Raw genomic sequence first — 18,324 nt, forward strand, 5'->3', positions numbered from 1 at the left:
TTGATGCAATTTAGAACTACTAGTATAGATGTGTATAAAGACACTTTGTTGGGGCAAATGGCTTCTTCAGAGCAAGCTGAAGTGTGGTCACCATGTTCATTTTGGATAGAACAATTAGAATGCTGTGCTGTCAAACCCTGGAGGCAAGAACAGTACATCATCATGGTGGAAAAATCAAACTGTACCACAGAGAGATGGATTTTTTTAAACTACGAGGCCAAGAAAGCACAATCCTAAAGTATATCTGAGATGAAAGGACCAAAAATGGCACAGAGTACATAATAACATACTGTAGAATAAATTTTTGGTCACAGGTTCTTTGGTCACACTTTACACAAGAACATCTCTTATTTATCTCTCAACTGTATTTGCTTGACTATCTACTAGATGCCAGTCACTCACTACTTTATTTACAAGGTAAAATGCAGATTACTCTTTAAGAGACAATGGAGAAATAAGCCTGTTATTTCTATTTTTAGCTTATTAAAAATGAGCTAAGAGTTATAATTGCTGGATCTGCACTGGTTCACAATCCCTGGACCATAGGCTTCTTAGAACAGGAGAAGGTCTGCTCCCTCGGACTCGAGTGCCCATTCAATGCCTTGCCCACAGGAAGTCTTAGAAAGCACATGCCTGGTGAATGACAAGGATACCCACACCCCACCAGAAAGAGGAGGGCACTGCAACCTCTAAAAACATTTACTGTGACTCAAAAAGTTTCTCTGTCTCTCAGGACCAAAGGGAGAACTATGCTTCCCCCACTGCCTGAGATATACAGGGATAATGGCCAATACTGATCAGTGGAGGTGAACATAAATGACAGGGACAAAGATAGCCAGACTACTTAGATGACATCCCCAAACTCCCTAGTGTCTGTTCTACTCCTAGGTTGCTCCTGGAGGAATCCTATTTTGATAAGAGAGGGAAAGAGGAAAGACCAAAGCACATTCTTCTAGGGGCATGAAGGCAGTTACGCAGCAACTGATGCATAGAGAAAAGTACATAAGCAAGAAGTAAAATTCTGGTTTCTTTATCTCTCAAATACATAAATAAATTTAAGTGAACTAATAAGTGCACATCAGTATAAGAGAAAAATAAGCAACTTCAGATTTTTTCCCATATATGAAAACCATCTGAATAAAGAAATAGAAATTTTTTTAAAAATATAAATAATAAAATATAAATAAAATATATAAAAAATAAATGCACTCAATGCTGACTGTACTGTTTCTGTCTATAGTTTATAATGCTGACTGTAGCCCTCTCTGTCTATAAAAAGCTCTTGTCCACTTATTGTTAAGGGAGGGAGAGTCAGCCTTTGGACAGGAGTCTACCCACCCCCCAACACACACACCAGCATCCAAAATAAAGCAAATGTTCCTTTCCATCAACCTGGCCTCTTTATTGGCTTTTGAGTGGTGAGCAGATGGAACCCCACCCCCTTCACTTTTTGGCCGTCTATGGTCAGCCTTGGAACTATCACAGCACCTGTCATGGTGAGAGGGGAGTGAATTTTAGTGTTACAATGAAGGTATAATGACTGAGAAGTCAGAGACCAGACCATACTCAAAACCATCTTGATTTTAGCTGGTTCAAGCCAGTTTTTGTGGGATCCTGTTTATCTCAATATCTGTGCCCACCCACTTCCTTCCTGTCTCACAAGCATAGACACACTGTTTCCATAGTGACAAGGCCATCTTAGCCTGTCACCTGAGAGCCCAGACCTGGTTCTCTGTGCACCCTGATGCCTAGGTCCTTTCCTTTCCTATTTAAATAATACCCAGTTGTCTTCCTTAAATGAAGGGTGCCAGGGGCTCCCATTTATTTCAGGAGCAACATCAAGCCCCAGACAAGAGGGAGCTACCTTATGGGTTAAAAAACAACAACAACAACAAAATAAAACTGATTATATCAATACCTTCCCTTTCGGATCTTCAGGAATAGAAGAGAAATTGGTCTCTTTTTTCTTCATCAGGATTATCTCCACAGCTAACAAAGGAAACAGTCATTATAGGTAAGTCGGGGCCCTTAATATTCCATGAGGCTGGGCTGTGATGAAACAGTCACCAACAAAGCCCATCAACAATTCCCTGGGAGTAAAAGTAGAATCTAGGTAATAAAATGAAGTCTAACTTTTTGTCATGCCTTTTGTGCTGAGTTGAGTTTCACTTGCTTACAGGGTGCTTAATGAAGAGGCCTCACACCTGGCCCAGCAAACAAGACTCCCTGGTGTGAAACGGCTGCGTTGACACCTCAGCTCAGAGGGCCAAGTGCAGGATCATTGCCCCCAGCACTGTGATTCAAGATGGCATTGAGGTGTCGAATGCAGAGATGCTGAGCCCGGCGCTACAATCTGGAGCCACTGGCAGCACAGCTGAGCCGGTCCTATGAGACCACCCCTGGCCCCCAGTTGACAGGAATCACATTCAGCAGCACTGTGGAGGGTTTTCAGAGGAAACAGTGTCCTCTAGAGCACATTCTGCTGGCACGAGCCACACCTGGAAGAGGGACTTCCCAGGTGGCTCAGCAGTAAATATCCCACCTGCCAATGCAGGACATTCGTGTTGATCCCTGGGTCAGTAAGACCCCCTGGAGCAGGACATGGCAACCCACACCAATATTCCTGCCTGGGAAATCCCATTGACAGAGGGTCCTGGCAAGCTGCAGTCCATGGGGCCACAAAGAGTTGGATAAGACTGACTGAGCATGTGCACACACACACACACACACACACACCCCCCTCTATCAGAAGGAGTTCCACCTCCTGTCGAGGGTGGGGGATCTCACTTGGGAGAATCAGTAATAAAATAAGAAATCAAACTCTGTTTTCCTGGTGGCTCAAATGGTAAAGAATCTGCCTGCAGTGCAGGAGACCCGGGTTTGATCCCTGGGTTGGTAAGATTCCTTGGAGATGGGAATGGCTACCCACTCCAGTATTCTTGCCTGGAGAAGTCCATGGAATTCTAGTGGGCTATAGTTCATGAAGTCACAAACAGTCAGACACAACTGAGCGACCTAACGCTTTTTCACACTTTCTAGCAAAGACAGCAGCTGCCATTTGGGAAGAAATGAGATCCTCTGCCTCCAATAGTGGTTCTCACTTGGCTGCAGGGTGGAATCACCTGTGAGGTTTTAAAAAGTGCTGATTTCTGCGTCCCCTCCCCTGAGATTGTGATTTAACTGAGATGAGGCTTCAGCACTGGGATTTTACAGAGCTCCTCTGTTGATTTGAATTTGTAGCCAAGTTTACAAACCACTGGCCTTTGCCATACTGAGGATATAAAGAACTCTACCTGGACGAGGAAGCAGAGTAAACAGACAGAATGATTCTGCAGGAGCAGGCGTGTATGTTTCTGTGTACAGGGTGTAGTTGGGGTGGGGGCCTGTGACCCCTTTTGCCCACTCTGAGGCCTTCCTGGCCTCTCATTGCACAGCCTTTCCACGTTTCTCACCTGGATGTCTGGATTCTCCTGCACCCTGGTGGTGATTTTCAGTATGATACAGTTGTCTCAGGAGATTTCATACAAGCCCCGCCTTAGTTTATCACAAACCTATGAGCAGGATTCCCAAGGTGTGGCTTGCTGGGAGGGAAATCCTGGGAACTATATAGGATGAGCAGCTCAGCAGTAACTTCAGGAGTTTCTCCTGCGCAGGGAAGTTCAGGGAGCTCCAGGCGACTGGCCCAGCATGGGTGTGGCACACAGCTGTAACTGGAACCTTCCTGTGCCTGGGATATGAGGTGTGTGTGTGTGCTCAGTCATGACGACTCTTTGGGATCCCATGGCCAGAGGATGGGATTTCCCAGGCAGGAATACTGGAGTGGGTTGCCATTTCCTCCTCCAGGGGATCTTCCCAACCCAGGGATGGAACCTGATTCTCGTGGGTCTCCTGCACGGGCAGGTGGATTCCTTACCACTAGCGCCCCCTGGGGGCTTGAGGGACCTGATCTTAAAGTCGGCTGCCGCTGCTGCGTCACTTCAGTCGTGTCCGACTCTGTGCGACCCCACAGACGGCAGCCCACTAGGCTCCCCCGTCCCTGGGATTCTCCAGGCAAGAACACTGGAGTGGGTTGCCATTTCCTTCTCCAGTGCATGAAAGTGAAAAGTGAAAGTGAAGTCCCTCAGTCGTGTCCGACCCTCAGCGACCCCATGGACTGCAGCCTTCCAGGCTCCTCCGCCCATGGGATTTTCCAGGCAAGAGTACTGGAGTGGGGTGCCATTGCCTTCTCTGATCTTAAAGTCAGTGACAGGTAATTCCCAGGCTCAGGGATAAAGAATCTGCCTGCCAATGCAGGAGCCACGGGAGCCACAAGATCAATACCTGGGTCGGGAAGAAGCCCTGGGGGAGGAAACAGCAATCCTCTCCGGTATTGTAATCTTGCCTGGAAAATCTCATGAACAGAGGAGCCTGGTGGGCTACAGTCATAGGGGGACAAAGAGTCGGACATGATTGAACACAGGCAGTGATAAGTGCCTATAATATTGAGCATCAAGAAGTGCAGAGGTGTGATGTAATAAGCGTCCCAATAAACAGCAGCTGCCCCTTGTTTTGCTCTGTGTGACAAGGATGTAGTTTTACTTAACTATCATATCACATTTAATTTTTTTGGTATATGAAAATTTATTACTACAATTCTTTCATCGTCAAAATTTATGATCTTGGTCTTTCCTTCTTGTCTTTGTAGAAGACCAAAAAAGACACTGGCTACTTTGACAACCTTAAAACAGACTCCAGGAATGTCACCAACAGCATGACCTTTGGAACCAAATCCAGCAACCAGAACTTCATCATTTTCCTCAATAAAATTTTGTACCCAGTGATGGTTGCAACCATCACTGGGTACAAAAGGCTGTGATTTTTGCCATTCTTGGTGAACTGAACCCTGACACATTTCCTGATGGCAGAATTTGGATGTTTGGCTTCAACCCCTATTTTTTCGAGCACACTTCTCTTGGCATGAGAAGTGCGTCCAAAAGGGTTGGCCTTCAGGGCTGTGCCCAAATGGGCTTTATTATACTGTTACCATGCTGCCTCTGGGCTCATCGGTGGCTACAGAGCTTCCTGGCAAAAACCACAACACTTGCTCATCCTACCAGCATTGTGGGCCTGAACGAAAGACCATCATGTTTAATTTTAACACAAGCTCAGAGGGTACTAGGATGTTAGGACCCCCATCTTGCAGAGCTTAAGGATCTTGCTAGAGGTCATAAGACTCCTAACTGACAGATGCAGCTTCTGAGCCCCAGTGGAACCGCACAGTCTGTCCCCACTCTACCTGTGTCCCGCAGGACCAGGAGGTCTCCCTGCCCAAAGACCTGCTCAGTGGCTTCAGCCTGACTCCCTGGGTGGGTCCGTGTGGTCCCTCCAGGCCCCTGCAGCCCCTTTGCTCCTATTGCCCCTGACTCAGGTCCTTCCTTCTGCAGGGCAGCCCCCGAGAGCCCCACGGTCGGCAGGAGGACACCCTTGCTCCTTTCTGGCATCTTCTCCCTGCAGCCAACTCCCAGAGTAGGGTCAGACCAGGTTGTGAGGAGAATCATGAGAGAAGCAGGAAGGTGTGAGCTCATGGTGGGCACCTTCCTCTGATCTGGGACCTCCCTCTCTTCTGACACTTCCCACCACTCAGGGCAACTCCACTCCATGCCCCACCTCCCTCCATTATAAGTGCTCCTCTAGCTCTGCTGTGGATCAGAGTCACCAGGGGAGGGGTCAGAATGCAGAGTTCTAGGCTCCAGCCCCACAGGTCTGATCCAACATCCCAGTGGATTCTGATGCAGGGGGTCCTCTGAGCACATTCTGAGAAGATTCTAACAGATCTGCCACTCACATCTGTGGGCCATGGGTCAAGAGTATAATGAAGCCCATCCTTTATGTTTAGATATTTAAAAGTTATAAATCAAGCTAACACACTGTCAAGTACACCTTCATAACCACCTGGCAGGCTGGGGTTCCTGGACCCTGGAGTTAGGAACCAGAAGGCAGAACAGCAGAGCGAGGGGCCAACCCAGCCCCCAGCCCTCCCGCTGCTCTTCCCACCTCTGGCTCTGACCCTCTCTGTGCCCTGAGGAATCTGCGGCTAAAGCAAGAGTACCTTCAGCCTTCAAGTCCAAGCTCAGTCCACCCTCTTCTGCCCCATAAACAGCTGAATCTTGACCATCTTTCAGGCTGGGAGATGGGACCCAGGATGGAGGCCTGCACTGGCACTGGGAACAGGGATTCTAGGGTACTCAGAGTACTACCTGGAGGGGGCGGGGCTCCAGGTGGCCACATCTCCTGGCCCTCTCTGGCTGCCTGCACCTGGGGAGGGTGCAACCCCAGGATGACTGAGCAGGGCCTCTAAACCAGTGCTTCTCAAACTGTAATGTGAGCAGGACTCACCTGGGTTCTAGAGATTCTGAGTCAGTAGGTCTGGGGTAGAGACAAGATTTTGTGTTCTAACAGCCTCACAGGCCAGCCGATGCTGCTGGCCCACAGGATCCACTTAGAACAGCAGAGCCCCAGGCCAGGGTGGGAAGAGTTTTCCTGTAAAGGACCAGGAAGTACATTTCCAGGATTTGGGGGCCTTATGGTTTCTGCTCAGAAAAATGTCTACTTCTGCTTTGTTGACTACGCTAAAGCCTTTGACTGTGTAGATCACAACAAACTGGAAAACTTAAAGAGATGGGAGTACCAGATCACCTTACCTGTCTCCTGAGAAACCTGTATGCAGGTCAAGAAGCAACAGTTTGACTGGGCATGGAACAACTGCCTGGGTCAAAATTGGTAAAGGAGTATGACAAGGCTGCATATTGTCACCCTGCTTATTAAACCTACATGAGAAAGAATGCATGTATATGTATAACTGAATCACTGCTGTACAGCAGAAATTAACACAACAGTGTAAGTCAAACATTCTTATATACATTTTTAAAGAAGCAAGAAAAAAAGCCAAGGGTGTCCAGTAGGTTCACTATTAAAATTTACTCTAGTTACTTGCTTAGCTAGGTGTTTGTCTGATTTTTCCACTTAAAAAATATAATTCTTCCCTAAAGAATTAATCTGAAAATATATTTTGAGTCCATGAAAATGCTGTCTCTCTTCCAACCCCCAAACATTCAACATATGTTCAGTCAATGATGAATTTTGTCTGAATTATTTATGGCAATGGCTCCCATGTGGTACTTTTCTGTCAATCTGTCTACATTTGTGAGGTGCCTTTCTGCTGTAAAAAAAATCTTTCCCTTACTCCTAATATATTTTATGTCTTATTGGAATAAGTATAAACTCATGGATTTTTAAAAACTTTTATTGTTGCAAAATGTAGGGTTTAAAAATCCTCAATCTACTCTTTATTGTTATTTACTTACAAAAGGTCTAATGTGATATAAACTCCATCTCAGAGACTCATTTTTTTTTTCTAGGTAGTCTGCAAAATGTAATTTAAAAAATGTTTTTCACATAATGTGCAGAATTAAATGTGATTAACTATTGGATCAAACACTGGTTTAGAATACACAAAGCCTTCACCTATTAGGTGGATAATTATGAGGATAGTTGCTGAGTGAAAGAGTGAAGTTAGTCAGAACCCTCCAATGTAAACTCTGTGTAGAACATTCTTAGTGTGTCTAAGTCTTAACCTTGTTCTTCTTAAAAATATCACACAATCCCAATTTGATTGTGGCAGGTCACATGGTTCTGGGGTATAGACAAAGGTCTCCTATGGCTGAGGCATGTTATTCCTTCTAGTAATGTTATTTTTTAGGTCTAAATTCAAATAAATATGTATTTCTCCCAGTTTTCAACACACACTGCTGGTTTAGTCTTTGAAAAAAAAATTTCCTTAGAACATTAGGCTTAAAAAACAAAAACTCAGTTAATCCATATTCTGTTTTAAAATTAAAATTAATAATGTATACATGAAACCTTGATTTAAAAAAACCTGTGGTGTTTCTAGGTACACTCTTCAACACTAGGACCATGATGCTGATTCAAGAATAGAATCTATATAAATACATGCACTGAATTGTTTTTAGACTAAAGCTACATGGCTGAAGGGTGTCCATAGTCCATTTTGTCAAGGATGGTGCCAGTTTATCTCCCTGGCACTCTGGCTGGTTACTGCTTTCCTTTCAGCCTCAAGTGTTCCACTCTGGACAGTACATTCTTCAGACACCCACACTGCTGGTGAGAGCAGAGAAAGACCTGACAGGCAGATCAGTGTGACTGACTACAAAACCAGGACTTTCTGTTATCCTAGGCTACTTCTTAGAATTCCAAAATTATAAAGTTGACAATGAAGGTTTGTTCTCATTCATCATTTCCTCATTCAGAAAACATTTACTGAGTGCCCCCTATGTAACAGGTACTGTGCTGAAAGATGTAATTAAAAAGCGAATAGGGCACAGTTCCAAGTCTTTTTCTCACTTGGTTTAGTGAGAAAACAAACCATATGAATACTCATAGTCAGACCAGGCTACATAGTTTACATAACCTGTGTAAAATGGAAAGAACAGGCCCCTTGTTTAAGAATCACCACACTGATGACAATAGGACACTAACCAAGTACGGTTCAGTTTAACAAATGAGAGGTGCTCAGGGTCCTACAGAAAGACGAGTTACCTAGGATGATGACTGGTCTTAAGGTGACTTCCTAGAAGAGGTGACAACTGGGCTGACCCTAGGAAATGAGATTTCTCCCCTTCATGGACCTTCTCCTCTATTGTTTAAAGCAGAGGGTATTGAGGAGAATCACTAAGTCATCATTTTGACTTACACATCAGTCGTCAAGAGTTTCCCCCACAGGACATCTTCATCACCTACCTTAAAGCTGTGACACAGGATGTGGGGGGACATGGAGACATGTTGTTCAGACCTCCCTTCAAGGACTCGTTGTCCAGCTGCTGGGGGTGCTGCCAGTGGGCAACCTTAAACCACCAGGCTGCATGCAATGACCCTTCCAGGTGGAGGTATAAAGACTGGCCATTGGATGTGTTAGGACAACCCTGAAGGGCCATCTTCATTCCAGATGCCCCATGGGATCAGCTAAAGTCATCCAGCCAGTGATCCAGCTTGATCTTTCCTTCTGCCCTATCCCGTTTCTTCCCTCCTGATTCCACAGTGTTGATTCCAAGGGCAGCCCTGATAAACATCCCAGCACTAAACTCAAACTGAGTCTGCATTCCAGAGAACCAGCCTGTATCAGAAAACATGTATCAGAAAACATTCCAGTACTTAGGGAGTACTTTTATTTGAAAATTACTGGTTACACATGTACTTATAACATTTTAAAACCCCTAAATAAAATACAGAATGGTGGAAACAAGGACTTTTTGTGTGAATATCAAACCCATAACCTAATGTTGTCTGGCCAAAATGAAATTAAGTTATATATTAATAACAAAAGAAAACTATTGTGTTGAAACACATGAAAGTGCCATTTTATACAAAAGGCTGAATGTTAGCAGTTCCACATGTTCAATCTAATAGAAAAAAATCCATTAGCATTTGAAATTTAGAGAACATTATACTTAAAAATAACTCATGGGTAAAAGATATAGTTAATGAATTAAATTAGGAATTAGAAAATACATAATACTTTGGCTATTGATTGGTGTAAGTACCAAAACTTGTAGGCTGTAGCTAAAGTGGATCTCAGAAAAAATGTCAGTTTTACATACTTAGGTTAGAAAAATAATGATGTTATTAATCTGTTTGCAATTTAAGAATTTAGAGGAAAAAAATCTCAAAAAGGAAAAGTTGAAAGAAAAAAATAATATGATGAATTAGAAAGAAAAACAGAGCATCAATCCAGCAAAAGGTTGATTCTTTGAAAATAGGAAAAAGTTATACAAGATTACTCATAAAAAAGAGAAGGTTCAAAGAAAATTAAAAAGCCAAAAGTACACGGAGATGCTGCAGAGATTAAACATGTAAGATATTGTGAATAAATTTATGCCAATCAAGCTCAAAACTCATAGGAAACAGATCCACTTCTAGAAAAGTGAAACTTACCAAAATGACTCTGCAGAAATAACACACTGAATCGGAGCACATAATTACCGAAAGTTACCCAGACAGTGATGGCTGCACAGCACTGTGAGTGTGATTAATGCCACCGAATTGTGTGATTAAAAATGGTTATATGGTAAATTTTATGTTATATATATTTTACCACAATTTTTTTAATGTAAAACATAAAATCCTCTATCTAGAAGACAGTCTAGAACATGTCTGTCCTTAATTAGCAAATCCCCTGGAAGCTTTCCTATTTTGATAAATAATATTTTCTCTTCCTTCTTTTTTAGAGGGCTTCCCCAATGGTTCAGTGGTAAAGAATCTGCCTGCAACACAGGGGACGGACGTACAATATTGTCCTTCTGTATTTTAACCATATATTTTTGGAGGGTGACACCTCTCTCTCCTATAATGTTACTTAAACTACATTTGGAGAAGGCAATGGCACCCCACTGCAGTACTCTTGCCTGGAAAATCCCATGGATGGAGGAGCCTGGTAGGCTGAATCCATGGGGTCGCTGAGGGTCGGACACGACTGAGCGACTTCACTTTCACTTCACTTTCAAACTACATTACTGTATGTTTTTCCTAGTACTTTTCTCTGTAGTATTTTAACCAGAGGTCTTTGAGTGGAAAATGGATAGTAGTTCTGTTAAAGGAAGTGGTGATACAAAACGGCATCATCACACAGTCTTCAAGAATCCCTAATATAATTAGAAAGTAATATGTAATTCTGGGAACAGTTTAAAAAAAAAAAATTTGTGAGAACTTTGTCTCAAATCTTAGAAAATGAGTTTGGCTCCAGAATCTCTCAAGACACAAAACCAGCTCTTATTGGTGGCATGCACCTCTGATTTGCATAAAAAAGAAAATAGTATTACATATAAGTAAGCATAACAAATCCTTTTGCAAGAGCTTGAACTCACTGAGTGAAGCTGGAGAAAAAATTATAGATTAATATTTGTAATATGTAAATATCTGTTGCTGGTGTAAAAAAAGTATAATATAATTTATGCAGTGCAGAAAACTATTGGAAAAATGCCTTTGGAATAGACATGAACTCATCGTAGAATCATAGAGTCAACTCAAAAATTGTGAAGGCTGAGGGTTGTCCACTTGTCATTCATAATGTTCATTACCACATGGTCACTGTGAGTGATATCTGGTTATTTTCTTTCAGAGTGCACCTGAGGGGGAAAAAAGACAAAAAACACATATTTATGAGTTTTGAACTCCTTCTTCTAAGGCAACACATTCTTAGGTCCACTGCTTCACGTGAAGCAAATCATATCACTACTAGAGGCACAATAGGAAAAACCAGGGGTGTATTTATTCAATGGAGGAAGTAGCCCCATCAAAACCTTCATTGGGGCTGGACTTAATGCCAAACAACCCGTAGATACACTTGAGTTCTGATCATTCTGATTCACAGATATGCTTTATCACTAGAGTAAATTGATAAGTAAAATCATTTTACTAACTCAAAGCCTGGAGAGAAATTGAAAACCAGGTGACAGAGAGGCTGGGAAATCTATTAATACTCTCTGCCCAAGGGTTTCTCATTTTCACACATAAAATGAGCACAACAAATTTGGATGTTAGTATCAGGTTGTATTCCCTGTAGTTTATAAACTCTGATTGACAAGCACTGAAAATAAGGAGTACAAAATGGAGAAAGCATAATACTATGTTCTTGCCTGGAGAATCCCATGGACAAAGGAGCCTGGTGGGCTACAGTCCATGGGGTCACAAAGAGTCAGACACAACTGAGCGACTAACACACACACATATGTAGTCATTAAAAAGAATGAGATAACCATATGCGTTGATATAATCTGAGATACAACATTGAGTGAAAAAAAGAGAAAGAATAGCTATCATTTGTGCTTAGAAACAGGAATTTTCTTCCTGATACACAGAACATCTCAACAGAACAGTCAACAGTGGTGCTGGGGCTCCACCTTGGGGGGTTGCGGGGGGAGCTGTGTGATGACAGGAGTGGAGAGTGATTTATCTTTAGTTCATAAATTAAAAAAAAAAGTATTTAAAAAAAGTTTTTGAATTTTGTAGCATTAGAAAAGCCATGTGTTTTAAAATATATTATTATAAATATGTTTTAATTGTTTAGAGCAGTGGTCCCCAACCTTTTTGGCACCAGGGACCCAGTTTATGGAAAACAATTTTTCCACAGACAGGGCGAGAAAGAAGAGGGTCAGGTGTAAAGTGAGCGATGGGCAGCAGTAGCTGAAGTTTGCTCCTTTGCACACCACTTACCTCCTGCCATGTGTCCCAGTCCCTAACAGCCCACGGACCATACCAGTCTGGCCCGGGAGTTAGGGACCCCTGATTTAGAGTCTCTAAAGCTACTTAGAACTATGGGTGTATTTTTTTTTTATTGTTACATAAATCGGACTGTATTTTTTATATAACTTGAGTTAATGCAAAATTATATAAGCTTATTTCTATGGCAATATATTTGAATCTACTAAACAATTCCTTTTTACTGTTGTTTTGGTTTTTATTTTGAAAGAAAAAAAATACTAAAGAAATTTTGGGAAATGGAGAAGATGAAAATCATTCCCTAGACCCAGGTCCCTTGTACCAGTACTAAAAGGCTGTAGACAGAAGACTTGCCTTCCAGTAATAAAAAATACACCCACAGATCTATGGGTGTATTTTTTATTACTGGAAGGCAAGTCTTCTATCTACAGCCTTTTAAAAAATGATCCCACTTTTATACTGTAAAACACTTTATATTCTCAAAGCCCTTAAGCATCTGCTCTCTCATCTGATCCCTGTGATAAGTGTGAAGAAGACAGCAGGGCTGTAATCCTGCCCTACACACAGGTGAGGACCTGAGGCTCAGAGGCCCTGTGGGACACAAGGCCACGTGGATGCTAAGTGCCTCCTCCATCTATCCAACTGGACCAGGCTCCTAGAGCTAGGATATGAGAATGTTATAACTTCTGGGCTGTATTAGGTGATTTCATGAATAGACAAAATGACAACTCTGCTATACACTGGGAACAAAGAAACTTCAAAAAACCTCAACCTGATGTGCTTCATAACAGAACAGAATGGATTACAAGCATTTATTCTTGAAGCTAAACCATGTCCCCTCTGAAAGGTTCATGTTGCTGAACCATGAAAGACACCAAGATTCTTGACATCCAGAAGAGAAGAATTCAATTTGGGGCGAGTGATGAGGCTTGATCACTCAGAGCTTTTGTGTAATAAACTTTTATTAAAGTATAAAAGAGATAGAGAAAGCTTCTGACATAGATATCAGAAGGGGGCAGAAAGAGTGCACCCTGCTAGTCTTTAGGTAGATGTTATATAGCTACTAGTAATAGTAGTTAGTCGCTCAGTCATGTCCAACTCGTTGTAACCACATGGACTGTGGCCCACCAGGCTTCTCTGTCCATGGGATTCTCCAGACAAGAATACTGGAGTGGATGGTCATTCCCTTCTCCAGAGGATCTTTCCAACCCGGGGATCTAACCAGGTATCCTGTATTTCAGGCAGATTCTTTACCATCTGAACTACAGGGAAGATCCATATAGCTACTAGCAGCATGCTAATTAGAGAAAGGACATGTCTCAAAACTCAGAGATTGGCACCAGGCCCCTAACGCAACATGCATTTTGAGATAACATTGGCACAAGGTGAACTGTCCCTGGCCATAAAATAATTGACATGAATCTTGAAGAAATGCAGCTTTCAAAGCAAATACAGTCTCATTGACATAGCTTAGATAACATTTGCATGAGTAAAACATACTGGTTTGTTACATCAATTCTGAGTCTTAGGGGGAAACCACTTGAAGACTGAGTCTAGGGTAAATGCATAGTTCATTTACATAGTTTAAGACAATCCTGCCTCTTGAGAAACCTAGATGCAGGTCAGGAAGCAACAGAGCTGGACATGGAACAACAGACTGGTCCCAAATAGAAAAAGGAGTACGTCAAGGCTGTATATTGTAATCCTGCTTATTTAACTTCTATGCAGAGTACATCATGAGAAATGCTGGACTGGAAGCAGCACAGGATGGAATCAAGATTGCTGGGAGAAATATCAGTAACCTCAGAAATGTAGATGACACCACCCTTAAGGCAGAAAGTAAAGAGGAACTAAAAAGCCTCTTGAGGAAAGTGAAAGTGGAGAGTGAAAAAGTTGGCTTAAAGCTCAACATTCAGAAGACAAAGATCACGGCATCTGGCCTCATCACTTCATGGGAAATAGATGGGGAAACAGTGGAAACAGTGTCAGACTTTATTTTTTTTTGGAATCCCAAAATCACTGCAGCCATGAAATTAAAAGACGCTTACTCCTTGGAAGGAAAGTTATGACCAACATAGATAGCATATTGAAAAGCAGAGACATTACTTTGCCAACAAAGGTCCGTCTAGTCAAGGCCATGGTTTTTCCAGTGGTCATGTATGGATGTGAGAATTGGACTGTGAAGAAAGCTGAACGCTTAAGAATTGATGCTTTTGAACTGTGGTATTGGAGAAGACTCTTGAGAGTTCCTTGGACTACAAGGAGATCCAACCAGTCCATTCTGAAGGAGATCAGCCCTGGGATTTCTTTGGAAGGAATGATGCTAAAGCTGAAACTCCAGTACTTTGGCCACCTCATGTGAAGAGTTGCCTCATTGGAAAAGACTCTAATGCTGGGAGGGATTGGGGGCAGGAGGAAAAGGGGACAACAGAGGATGAGATAGCTGGATGGCATCACCAACTCGATGGACGTGAGTTTGAGTAAACTCCGGGAGAGGGTGATGGACAGGGAGGCCTGGTGTGCTGTGATTCATGGTCTCACAAAGAGTTGGGCACGACTGAGCGACTGAACTGAGCTGAGCTGAAGACAAACATTTCCATAAGAAAAATGCTTTGGTTAGCTCAAGGTTTGAGAAAAGTTAAGTTCAGGTGGAACCAGGTATCCTTATGGCAACACAGAATTTTAATAGAAACCTCTTTTTAAATTTATATCAGTTCCGTTCAGTCCCTCAGTCCTATCCTACTCTTTGTGTCCCCATGGACTGCTGTACACCAGGCTTCCCTGTCACCAACTCCCAGCGCTTACTCAAACTCATGCCCATTGAGTCGGTGATGCCATCCAACCATCTCATCCTCTGCCATTCTTTTCTCCTCCTGGCTTCAATAATTCCCAGCATCAGGGCATTTTTAAATGGGTCAGTTCTTCACAACAGGAGGCAAAAATATTGGAGTTTCACCTTCAGCATCAGACCTTCCAATGAATATTCAGGACTGATTTCCTTTAGGATTGACTGGTTGGGTCTCCTTGCTGTCCAAGGGACTCTCAAGAATCTTCTCCAATACCACAGTTCAAAAGCATCAATTCTTTGGTGCTCAGCTTTCTTTATTGTCCATCTCTCACATCCATACATGACTACTGGAAAAACCATAGCTTTTACTAGATGGACCTTTGTTGTGAAAGCAATGTCTCTGCTTTTTAATATGCTGTGTATGTTGGTCATAACTTTTCTTCCAAGGAGTAAGCTTCTTTTAATTTCATGGCTGCAGTCACCATCTGCAGTGATTTTGGAGCCCCCCAAAATAAAGCCTGTCATTGTTTCTGTTGTTTCCCCATCTATTTGCCCTGAAGTGATGGGACCAGATGCCATGATCTTAATTTTCTGAATGTTGACCTTTAAGCCAAATTTTTAGTTCTCCTCTTTCACTTTCATCAAGAGGCTCTTTAGTTCTTCTTCACTTTCTCCTATAAGGGTGGTGTCATCTGCATATCTGAGGGTATTGATATTTCTCCGAGCAATTTTGATTCCAGCTTGTGCTTCATCCAGCCCAGCGTTTCTCATGATGTACTCTGCATATAAATTAAATAAACAGGGTGACAATATACAGCCATGATGTACTCCTTTCCTGATTTGGAACCAGCCTATTTTTCCATGACCAGTTTTTACTGTTGCTTCCTGACTTGCATACAGGTTTCTCAAGGGGCAGGTCAGGCAGTCTGGTATTCCCATCACTTGAAAGATTTTCCACAGTTCATTGTGATCCACAGAGTCAAAGGCTTTGGCATAGTCAATAAAGCAGAAGCAGATGTTTTCCTGGAACACTCTTGCTTTTTCGATGATCCAGCGGATGTTGGCAATTTGATGGTTCCTATGCCTTTTCTAAATCCAGCTGCTTAAACATCTGGGAGTTCACTGTTCACATACTGTTGAAGCTGGTTTGGAGAATTTTGAGCATTACTTTGTTAGCCTGTGAGATGAGTGCAATTGTGCAGTAGTTTGAACATTCTTTGGCATTGCCTTTCTTTGGGATTAGAATGAAAACTGACCTTTACCAGTCCTGTGGCCACTGTTGAGTTTTCCAAATTTGCTGGACTATTGAGTGCAGCACTTTCAGAGAATCATCTTTTAGGATTTGAAATAGCTCAACTATAATTCATTCACCTCCATTAGCTTTGTTCGTAGTGATGCTTCCTAAGGCCCACTTGACTTTGCATTCCAGGATATCTGGCTCTAGGTGAGTAATCACACCATTGTGATGATCTGGGTCATGAATATCTTTTTTGTATAGTTCTTCTGTGTATTCTTGCAACTTCTTATTAACATCTTCTGCTTCTGTTAGGTCCATACCATTTCTGTCCTTTATTGTACCCATCTTTGCATGAAATGTTCCCTTGGTATTTCTAATTTTCTTGAAGAGATTTCTAGTCTTTCCCATTCTATTTTTTCCCTCTATTTCTTTGCATTGATCTCTGAGGAAGGCTTTCATATCTCTCCTTGCTATTCTTTGGAACTCTGCATTCAAATGGGTATATCTTTCCTTTTCTCCTTTGCCTTTAGCTTCTCTTCTTTTCTCAGCTATTTATAAGGCCTCACCAGACAACCATTTTACCTTTCTGCATTTCTTTTTTTGGAGCATATAAATTTGTATCAGATCAGATCAGATCAGTCGCTCAGTCATGTCCGACTCTTTGAGACCCCATGAATCGCAGCACGCCAGGCCTCCCTGTCCATCACCAACTCCTGGAGTTCACTCAGACTCACGTCCATCGAGTCAACGATGCCGTCCAGTCATCTGATCCTCTGTCATCTCCTTCTCCTCCTGCCCCCAATCCCTCCCAGCATCAGAGTCTTTTCCAATGAGTCAACTCTTCGCATGAGGTGGCCAAAGTACTGGAGTTTCAGCTTTAGCATCCTTCCTTCCAAAGAAATCCCAGGGCTGATCTCCTTCAAAATGGACTGGCTGGATTTCCTTGCAGTCCAAGGGACTCTCAAGAGTCTTCTCCAACACCACAGTTCAAAAGCATCAATTCTTCGGTGCTCAGCCTTCTTCACAGTCAAACTTTCACATCCATACACGACCACAGGAAAAACCATAGCCTTGACTAGACGAACCTTTGTTGGCAAAGTAATGTCTCTGCTTTTGAATATGCTATCTAGGTTGGTCATAACTTTCCTTCCAGGGAGTAAGCGTCTTTTAATTTCATGGCTGCAGTCACCATCTGTAGTGATTTTGGAGCCCAGAAAAATAAAGTCTGACACTGTTTCCCCATCTATTTCCCATGAAGTGGTGGGACCGGATGCCATGATCTTTGTATAGAGAAGGGTAAAAAATATATCACTAGTAGTTTGTTTCCTCCTGCAGCTTAAGAGAGAGATAAAAAATGTCTGACACTTTCAGCCTACTCTCTCTGGAGACCCCTGGTCTTCCTGCCTGTTACCCTCTCACTTCCAATTTTGCCTGTTGAAGTTCTGAACTCCCCAGTAGCACAGAGCACAGTATTTCATAATGTGACTGTATTTGGAGACAGCATCTTTAAAGAGGCAATAAAGTTAAAATGAAATCATACAACTGGGTCCTAATCTAACAGACTGGAGATTTCATAAGAAGAGACCAGGACACAGGCTCACACAGAGGGAAGAGCATGTGAGGACACTGATAGAAGATGGTGTCTACAGGACAAGGAGAGAGACCTCAGAGGAAACCAACACTGCTGACATCTTGACCTCAGACTTCCAATCTCCAGGGCTGTGAGGATATGAGTTTCTGCTGTTTAAGTCTCCTACTCTTTGTTCTTTGTATGGCATCCCTAGCAAACTGCAGCCCCTGTTAGCTTTATGTATCTAAAATGTACTTTCTCTACTATTTCATGGATCATCCAAAAGGGTCAATCAGACAGTAATCAGCTCATCTGAGCTACAAGTTCAAGAAAATGTGATGTGGAAGCACCTTCTCCCAGATGTTGGGTTTTCTTTTCAGATGAATGAATTCTGTTCTATTAGAGTGAAAGCTTGTGACTTAGGCTAGTGCTCCCCATGTTATAGCTCTGAACAATGCA

The 18,324-nt window shown here is 42.6% G+C and overlaps 2 protein-coding genes and 1 pseudogene across 4 annotated transcripts in view; all 3 read right to left on the reverse strand.

Annotated features, from left to right (window-relative positions):
- Positions 1–18,324, reverse strand: part of LOC123464831 (ATP-binding cassette sub-family C member 4-like) — an 891,549-nt gene that overhangs the window by 842,627 nt on the left and 30,598 nt on the right. The window lies entirely within an intron of this gene.
- The window catches only part of LOC123464828 (ATP-binding cassette sub-family C member 4-like), a 293,559-nt gene that overhangs the window by 175,706 nt on the left and 99,529 nt on the right, over positions 1–18,324 (reverse strand). The window lies entirely within an intron of this gene.
- Positions 4,231–8,990, reverse strand: LOC123464836 (annotated as a pseudogene).

Source organism: Bubalus bubalis, chromosome 13, assembly GCF_019923935.1.
Source record: "Bubalus bubalis isolate 160015118507 breed Murrah chromosome 13, NDDB_SH_1, whole genome shotgun sequence".
Lineage (NCBI taxonomy): Eukaryota > Metazoa > Chordata > Mammalia > Artiodactyla > Bovidae > Bubalus > Bubalus bubalis.